This window comes from Rhincodon typus, chromosome 20, assembly GCF_021869965.1.
Source record: "Rhincodon typus isolate 14 chromosome 20, sRhiTyp1.1, whole genome shotgun sequence".
NCBI lineage: Eukaryota > Metazoa > Chordata > Chondrichthyes > Orectolobiformes > Rhincodontidae > Rhincodon > Rhincodon typus.
In genome coordinates, this window is record NC_063351.1 from 1,332,672 (window position 1) to 1,342,396 (window position 9,725).

Sequence of the window (9,725 nt, forward strand, 5' to 3'; positions counted from 1 at the left end):
AGCCCTCACCACCATTCAATATGATCATGGCTGACACTACCTTCTCAAGGGCAGCTCAGGATTGCCCAGACAGTGACACCCACATCCCATAAATGAATTTTTAAAAATTAGCAATAATACTGGGTGAATTTCTGGACTGCCTACAATATGGATTTTCAGACCAGTACATTGAGGAACCATCCAGAGAACAGGCCATTCTGGATTAGGTTTTGTTCAATGAGGAGTCGTTAATTAATAATCTTGCTGCAAGGGGTCCTTTAGGAAAATGTGTCCATGACATGATAGAATTCTTTACCAGGATTGAAGTTAAAGTAGTCCAATTTGAAACTAAGATTTATATCTAAGCAAAGAAAACGATGGAGATATGAGTGGTGCGTTGGCTGCAATAGACTGGGTAACTTCATTAAAAAGCATGACAGTGGCTGGGAATGCTGAATATTTAAGGAATGAATGCAAAACACTGCAGCAGTTATACATTCCTTTTGGGCAAAAGAACACAACAGCAAAAATGGTCAAACTGTGACTTTTGGGTAATGTTCTGGGGGCCTGGGTTTGAATCCCACCATGGCAGACAGTGGAATTTGAATCAATAATAATCCAGAAATAAGAGTCTAATTCATTGTCAATTGTTGAAAAAACCCATCTGGTTCATCCTTTAGGGAAGGAAATCTGCCATCTTTGCCTGGTCTATGACTCCAGACCCATAGCAATGTGGTTGACTCTTAGCTGCCCTCTGGGCAATTAGGATCAGGCAATAAATCTTGGCCAAACTATTGAAGCCCACATTCTACAATGAACAAAACAAAAGGAATTTAGGGATAGTATTACATCCAAAGGAAAGTAATATAAAGTTGTTAGAAAAAGGTAAAAAACTTGAAGGTAGGGCTTTCTTAAAATTGGTGATATATCATGGACTTTAACAAACTGTAAGTTTATTTGGGGAGACCTGGATCAGTTTAGATAGCCGTGGGCAAAATCCACAGTGAGGTAAAGAACAGAAAATCCAATGGTTGCCCAGGTTTCAAAACAGTCCAGTTCTAGATGCAGCCGTCAATGTAATGGAATGATTGCAGCAGACAGATTCATCATTAAAAAAAGTGTGTATGATCAATCCAGCAAAACAGAAGACAGAATTGGAAAAGTAATAATGGGCATGCAATACCCTGGAATAAGAGACAATTAAGAGGATGGAAGTGCTATTATTTGATGAACTGCCCAATGCATAGAGGTGAGTAAGAAGAAGATGAGGTTGAAGAAACTGTAAATCTGAGCAAATTATACTGATTTGATTTATTGTTGTCACGTGTACCTGAGCACACTGAAAAGTTTTGTTTTGTAAGCAATACAGGCAGATCATAAAGTACAAGGACATACAGATCATAGGGTGTTTAGACAAAGCGAGCCGTACAAGGTTACGGCTGCACAGGAGGTGCACAGAAGCAAGATCAACATTAGATTTGAAATTAGAGAGATCCAGTCAGAAGTCTAATAACAGCAGGAAGGGAGCTGTTCTTGGACCTGTTGGCACATGTGTTTAATCTTCTGTATCTTCTGCCTGGCAGAAGAGGTTGGAAGAGAGTATTACTGGGATGTGATGGGTCTTTGATGATGTTGGCAAAGTTTCCATGGCGACGAGAAGTATAAATGGAGTCCATGGATGGGAGGTTGGCTTTCGGAATGGTCTGGGCTGCGAAAAACAGCTTTCTGTAGTTTCTTCCGATTCTGGACAGAGCAGTTGCCATACCAGGCTGTTATGCACCCAGGTAGAATGCTTTCTATGGTGCATCTATAAAAGTCGGTGAGGGTATTTTAATGACACACTGAATTTCCTAAGCCACCCGAGGAAGAAGAGGCATTGTTGTGCCTTCTTGATTGTCACATTTAACGTGGGAGGTTCAGGACAGGTTGTTGGTTCTCTTCACTTCCTAGGAACTTGACGCTTTCAACCCTCTCCACCTCAGCGCCACTGATGTAGATAGGATTATGTCTTCCTCCTCCTTACTTCCTGAAGTCAATGATCAGCTTTTTCGTTTTGCTGACATTGAGACAGAGATTGTTGTCATTGCACCATGACACTTAGCACTCTATCTCCTTCGTGTATTCTGACACATCATCTCTAGTCTACAATGGTGGAGTTGTCAGCGAACTTGCAGATGAAATTTGGCCACACAGCCGAGGTGTCTACAGGAAGTACAACAGAGGGCTCAGAATGCAAATTACTGGTCACATGGAATTTTAATCCTATGATTAATATATTAGTCCTTTAACCCTTTTAATTGTGCAGGCTTATTTTGTGCATGTATTTCATGGTATTTGTGATAGATTGGTTAAAGTGTGATTCTAATTCACCAAGTAGTGCTGATTAACTCAAGACTAAAACATGTAAAAGTATGAAGCACAAACAGAAATTGCTGGGGAAGCTCAGCAGGTCTGGCAGCATCTGTAGAGACAAAGCAGAGTTAATGTTTCAGGTCCAGTGACCCTTCATCAGAAGAATCATTCTGAACCATTTTGTTTCAGATTTCCAGCATTCACAGTTCATAGTTTTTAGTTAGCACGTAAAAATGTTACTTGTTAATCTTGTGTCTAGTGAGATACCTACAATGATGAATGAAAAACATACTGGACACGGAACATGCTAAAGCAACATTCCCTGGAAAGTCATTGAATCTGTTATTTAACCAGTCAGGGGCATCAGAGTGTTAGACAGCAATTATTGACATTGGATAATAAGAATCAGAGTAGGGAGAAAAGCGAATTGCTTTAAGATTATATGCAAGTTGCCTACTTCCCAACAGTTTAAAATCCTGACAAAAATCCAGGTATGGTTGATGAAGTGAATATGAACATCAGAAGAGATGAGAGAGAATTGTAATATTTGTAAAAGTACCTTCTGTTGTCATCTGACTTTTAACACAGTTAAGATTGTGTTGCCATAGATAGTTACTATGGGTTTACATTTTCCACATCTTTCATCCTACATTTCAAAAATCTGGCACCAGGCTTAATCTTTGTACAATAATATTTAATAAGGACAGTGGTTTATTACAGCCAAAGTCATGGAGAAATGGCTGGAGGCCAGACGTGGGAAACCAGAAAAGTTTTTGATTGATCAAGAAGGAGAGTTTGCCAATGACAGGTTCAGCTTCATGTGTGAAAACGTGAGCATCCTGATGATGAATGACACAATTGAAAGCTTTTTACCAGCAGATTCTGTGAAGGGAATTATATGGGCATTGATGGAAATACTATAAAATTTGAGTTCATCCAAAGATCAACCACATTTGAGATCAACCAAACTACAATTAACAACTGTCCTTGTATAAGCAGTTCACCTAAGATATTACAGTCCCCATTGATGAGCATCGAGATAAAATCCCCAGCTGCCTCCTGTGCTGTGCTGATCTTCCTATTTGAGAGGGGAACACAGTTATTTCCATCTTTCCTGCACATTTGAAAGCTTTGCTAAGAAGTGGCCTTTTAGCAGGGCCAAGATCTCAGAGAAAATTCTGGAAAGCGCTGAGTCATTACATAAGGTTGTATAAGATGGAATTTAATTATCACACAGATTCACAGAATTATGACCATGCAGAAGGAGGCCATTCAGCCCATCATGTCCCTGCTGGCTCTGTTATCTAGTCTTGCTGTATTCTAATAGAAAGGGATGTAGGGCATGGCAAGGCTCAGAAGAGATAACTTGCAATGATAGTTTAGTGCTGATCAATAATGCCAATCAAACTGTTAAGGTTCATTTTTCCCAGTTAATTGGAATTCCAAAATCACAAACTCTGAGCATCTGAAAGAAGTGATCAGAGACTTTGTACCTTAGGTATCCATAGGTTGAATGTTCTGGGGAAGAGAATGCAGTTGGTCAAGATCTGGTAGGGATAATGTGATTGATTGTGATGTATAGGGTAGGCTTATCACATCTAAAGGCTAATTGTTCCCAGTGGTACATAATTGAGCATTATTCCAGCGGGAATGGAAGCATCAGCACGTGTGGGACATGGAAGAAAAGCAACAGGCCTGTTTAAAAATTGATTAAACATTCAGGGTGATGGAGAAGAAACAAGATTGAAGTACAGGCAGTTGGGAATGAAGAAGATAGTGGGTGTAGTGGTAACACAGTACACAGTAACCTAGCATTTCTGACGAAGGGTATAGGCCCGAAACATCAGCTTTCCTGCTCCTCTGATGCTGCTTGACCTGCTGTGTTCATCCAGCTCTACGTGTTGTTAACACAGTAACCTAGACTCCCAGGCTGTGGGGGTCATGGATTTGAATCCTATTCCCACAGCTGGTGGAATTTCAATTCAATTCATTTAAACAAATCTAGATTATAAAGTTTGTCTCAATAACAGTGACCATGACAACAACTATCAATTGTTGTAAAAACCCATCTGGTTCATGAATGTCCTTTAGGGAAGGAAACCTGCCATCGTTTCCTTGGTCTGGTTCACGAATGAGACCACAACAAAGCAGTGAACTTTTAATTGGCCACAGGGTCAATTGAGGATTGGCACAATTGACTAGCCACCAACGCCCACATCTCATTGAAGAATAAACCAGAAAATATAAAAAAAAACAAAGTGTAAGCATTGATAGAAGGTCAAGAATTGACTCTGGTATCAGAAAATGGCCACAAGGAAAACAGAGATGCTACCATAGACAAACAGGAAGATCCCACAGCAGTATCCTCACAGACATAAAAGTAGAAGAAGAGTTTGTGGCTGGAATTGATTCATTGACATTCCTGAGTTGATCAAGCTGGCTCTTTGTGCATTCATCCATGCTCTTCCAGCTCACATAGTCATTGGTCAGTCAGGGTCACTGATCCACATCTTGAAGCAAGTGTGTGCTGACATCATATTTCCTGGGCTGTGTCACTTTTCCAGCCATGCTCTCCCATGATCCCAATATCTTAACAATTTCACACTCCTCCCAAAGGTTTCAAATTTGGACAATGTTGAGTGTTGAGTGTCTTTAATCATTCATCTACAGTTACTTTATTGGAACAGTTGGAGAAACTGTGCAGCAGCACAGTGGCTCAGTGGTCAGCACTACTGCCTTATAGTGTCAGGAACCTGGGTTCAATACCAGCCTTGGGCAACTGACTATGTGGAGTTTGCACATTCTCTCCGTGTCTGTGTGGTTTTCTGTCAGGTGCTTCAGTTTCCTCCTGATGTGCAAGTTAGGTGGATTGGCCATGCTAAATTGCCCATAGTGTTCAGGGATGTGCAGGCTAGATGGATTAGCCATGGGAAATGCAGGGTTACAGGGATAGGGTAGGGGGATGGGTCTGGGTGGGATGCTCTTCAGAGGTTTAGTTGGTGTGGACCCATTGGACCAAATGGCCTGTTTCCACACTGTAGGGGTTCTATGGTAGGGTGATAGGTCTGGGGTGCTCTTCTTTGGGCCAAGTTTCCACACTGTAGGGAATTCTACAATGAAATGGTGTGTTCTTAGAGAAGGTTCATGGCTCCTTTGCTATGAATCTGAGTTCATGTCCACCCATTCCTCTGATTCACTTTACTCTCTCCCTCACCTTGCCCTTCCCATTCTCCAATCTCCTCACTCTCACCTTACCATCTCTAATCTGGTGAGGGTCTCCCTTGAGGCTAAGTGCTTGCATGGACTGGGTCAGAAAGACTGATATTTTGAACATTTTACTTTATTATTTTTCTCATTTATTCCTATGACCTATAATGCTGCGCTATTTATTTCTTTACTTTTCTAATTTTATTTTTGTTTCATAGGAATTTGATTTTAAGTATCTGTACCTAGATACCTTTGTATCTAAGATGGTGCTGTAATGCAGCGACTGTAAACTTTTCACTTTACTCTACGTGCAACAATAAAGGGTGGCACAGTGTCTCAGTGTTTAGCACTGCTGCCTCACAGCACCAGGGACCCGGGTTCAATTCCACCCTCAGGCAACTGTCTGTGTGGAGTTTGCACATTGTCCCCATGTCTGCATGGGTTTCCTCTGGGTACTCCAGTTTCCTCCCACAGTCCAAAGATGTGCAGGTTAGGTGGATTGGCTAAGCTAAATTGCCCATAGTGTTCAGGGATCTGTAGATTAGGTGGGTAAAAGAGGGATGGGTCTGGGTGGGATGCACCAAGGGTCGGTGTGGGCTTGTTGGGCTGAAGGGCCTGTTTCCACACTGTAGGAGTTCAATGGTTCTAAAGCTAATTCAATTCAATCTCCTCTCCCTCAACTTGCCCTCCCCAATCTCCTCTTTGCCTTTCTTCAAGACTGCTGTCTTTAATTATTTGTGTATGTTAGCCACGTTCAGTGTTTTAGTTTTGCTTTAGCCTGACATGTTTAGATATTATTCATTGCAGACTATCTGCCAACCATTTACCTTCCCACAGTCTGTCTCACCATCAGAATTCCCTCTTCCCTCTGCTCTGCTCTGTGACCCTCATTCTCCTGAGCTCACATTGATCATCAATTCTGCATCAGGTTTTCCACTCACTGTCCTCAAATACCTCTGTCTCCCTTCACATCATAAGATCATAAGAGAAAGGAATAGGCCATTCAGTCCCTTGAGTCTGCATAGCTATTTGAAAAGATCATGGCGGATCTGATTGTGGCCTCAACTTCTCTTTCCTGTCTGGCTCCACACAACACCGCCCCCCAACATCCACATCCCCCCACCCCCACCCATCCACCACACCTCACAACCAACTCCAACCCTGGGGCACAGGTGTAAATCTAACCCTTTATTTCCTCTTTTCAACAGACAGGACTCATGTTTCTTTTTATCAGTGCATTCATGCATGCAAAACACATTAAGAAAATGTCATATATGTCAAATCTTCATCAGAAGTTTGATACTACTCTTACAGGTAAGAAGCTACCAATTCATTCTTTCTTCAAGTGATACCTTCAATTTAAAGATTTGTACACTTTTCAATTGTTATCTCTGTGTATAACTCTCATTCCAAGGTAGTCCACATGGCTATATTATTCAAACATGTTCAAACTCAGACACATTATCTAATCATAGTCCAACTAAAACATGTGATTATGTTATCCAATCATAATAGAAGTCCACAACTCAAACAGGTATTACATACTTGTTGTTACAGGAAACCTATACTGCTTATTTAACTCCCTATCAGCCCATCCTATTGCCTACGCTGTCTATTTTCCCTGAGACTGTGACTCCCTTGTCAATCAGAAAATCTGTCTTACCCAGGCTTGAACATCTCCAATGAGCCACCCTGCACTGGTCTCTGAGGAAGAAAGTTCCAAATATTAATGACTCTCTGAAAGAACAAGTTCATTCTCAATCAGTCATCTTCACTGTGAGACCCCTTTATTCTGATAATGTGCCTCCTGGTTCTGGACTCCTGCACAAGGGGAAACATCTTCTGTCAGACTCCTTTACATTTCAATTGGAACACCTCCAGTGACCCCTAGGAATTGACCTAGACATCCTTCTCTGAACTGCTTCCAATGTTACATTGGGAGATCCTAACTGAACACAGTGCTGCAGGCACAGGGTGATTGGAATGAACAATGCTCCTTTCTGATTAGAGTCCCCCCAGGTACAGGATCACAGTGATTGCTCCCATGGAACCTGGGTGTTAGAAACTGTTCAGGATTATGATATTAATGTGCTGAGAAAGTTCAGCCCAATGCCAGGATCCTCTCAAGATTCATTCAGACTGATACAGCCCAACATCACAGCCAATCTCATTCCAGGAAGCAGATGGAGTCAGAGACTGGCTCGGAGTCTATAGCTGGGAGGTGGCTGTCACCGCAAGCTGATTGGGAGCGGATGTGGTGGTAAAAGTTGAGCAAGACAGAGAGATGGATAAAATAATGATTTATTAATGATTACTGGGGTGGCACGGTGACTCAGTGGTGGTTGGCACTGCTGCCTCACTGTACCAGGTACCCAGGTTCAATTCCAGCCTTGGGCGACAGTGTAGAGTTTGCACATTCTCCCCAGATCTTGAGTGGGTTTCCTCCAGGTGCTCCAGTTTCCTCCCACAGTCCAAAGATGTGCAGGTTAAGTGGATTGGCCATGCTGAGTTGCCCATAGTGTTTGGGGATGTGCAGGCTAGGTGGATTAGTTACGGAAATGCAGAGTTGCAGGGATACTGTGGGTCTGGGTTGGATGCTGTTCAGATGGTCACTGTGGATTCGATGGGTCAATCTGCTTCCATGCTGTAGGGATTCTATGATTAATTCATGGGATGAGGCTATCGCTGACTGGACTGTTTATTGTCTATCCCTAAATACTTGGCGAAGAACATGGTGAGCTGCATTTTTGAACCACTGCAGTCCCTGTCCTATAGGAATACCCACAATGCCATTAGGGAGGGAATTCCAGGAACAGCAATGTATTTCCAAGTCAGCATAGTGAGTGGCTTGGAGGGGAACTCATAGGTGGTTCTGTTCCCATGAGTCTGCTACCCTTGTCCTTCAAGATGGATGTGGTTGTGGGTTTAGAAGGTACTGCCTGAGGATCTTTGGTGAACTGCTGCTGTGTATCTTGTAGCTAATAAACACTGCTGCTACTAAGCATCGGCGGTGGAGGCAATGGATGTTTGTAGATGTAGTGCCTATCAAGCAGGCTGCTTTGTCCTAAATGGTGTTAAGCTTCTTGAGTGTTGTTGGAGTTGCATCCATCCAGGCAATTGGAGAGTATTCCATCACACTCCTGACTTCTGCCTTGTAGATGGGGGACAGGCTTTGGGGAATCGGGAGGTGAGTTACTTGCTGCAGTATTCGTAGTGTCTGACCTGCTGTTGTAGGCGTTATGTTTATGTGGTAAGTCCAGCTGAGTTGTTGTCAATGGTAACCCCAAGGATGTTGATAGTGAGGTTTCAGTGATGGTAACATCATTGGATGTCAAGGGGTGATAATTAGATTGTCCTATTTTGGATAAAAACTGAAAGAGCTGTGGGTGCTGTAAATTGGGAACAAAAACAAAGTTGCTGGAAAAGCTCAGCAGGTCTGGCAGCATCTGTGAAGGAAAAAACAGAGTTAACATTTCAGGTCCGGTGACCATTCCTCAGAACTCCTGCAGAGATGTCCTGGAGCTGAAATGACTAACCTTCAACAACTACAACCATCTTCCCATGTGCCAGGTATGACTCCAACGAGCAGAGAGTTTTTTCTGAGATAGTAGGAACTGCAGATGCTGGAAAATCTGAGATAACAAGGTGTAGAGCTGGATGAACATAGCAGGCCAAACATCATCATAGGAGCAGGAAGGCTAACGTTTCGGGCCTAGACCCTTCAGCAGAAATGGGGGAGGGGGAGGGGAAGGGGGTTCTGAAATAAATAGGGAGAGAGGGGGAGGCGGATGATGGATAGAGGAGAAGATAGGTGGAGAGGAAACAGACAGGTCAAAGAGGCGGGGATGGAGCCAGTAAAGGTGAGTGTAGGTGGGGAGGTAGGGAGGAGATAGGTCAGTCCAGGGAGGACGGACAGGTCAAGGGGGCGGGATGAGGTTAGTAGGTAGGAAATGGGGGTGGGGCTTGAGGTGGGAGGAGGGGATAGGTGGGAGGAAGAACAGGTTAGGGAGGTGGGGACGAGCTGGGCTGGTTTTGGGATGCGGTAGGGGGAGGGGAGATTTTGAAGCTTGTGAAATCCACATTGATATCATTGGGCTGCAGGGTTCCCAAGCGGAATATGAGGTGCTGTTCCTGCAACCTTCGGGTGGCATCGTTGTGGCACTGCAGGAGGCCCAGGATGGACATGT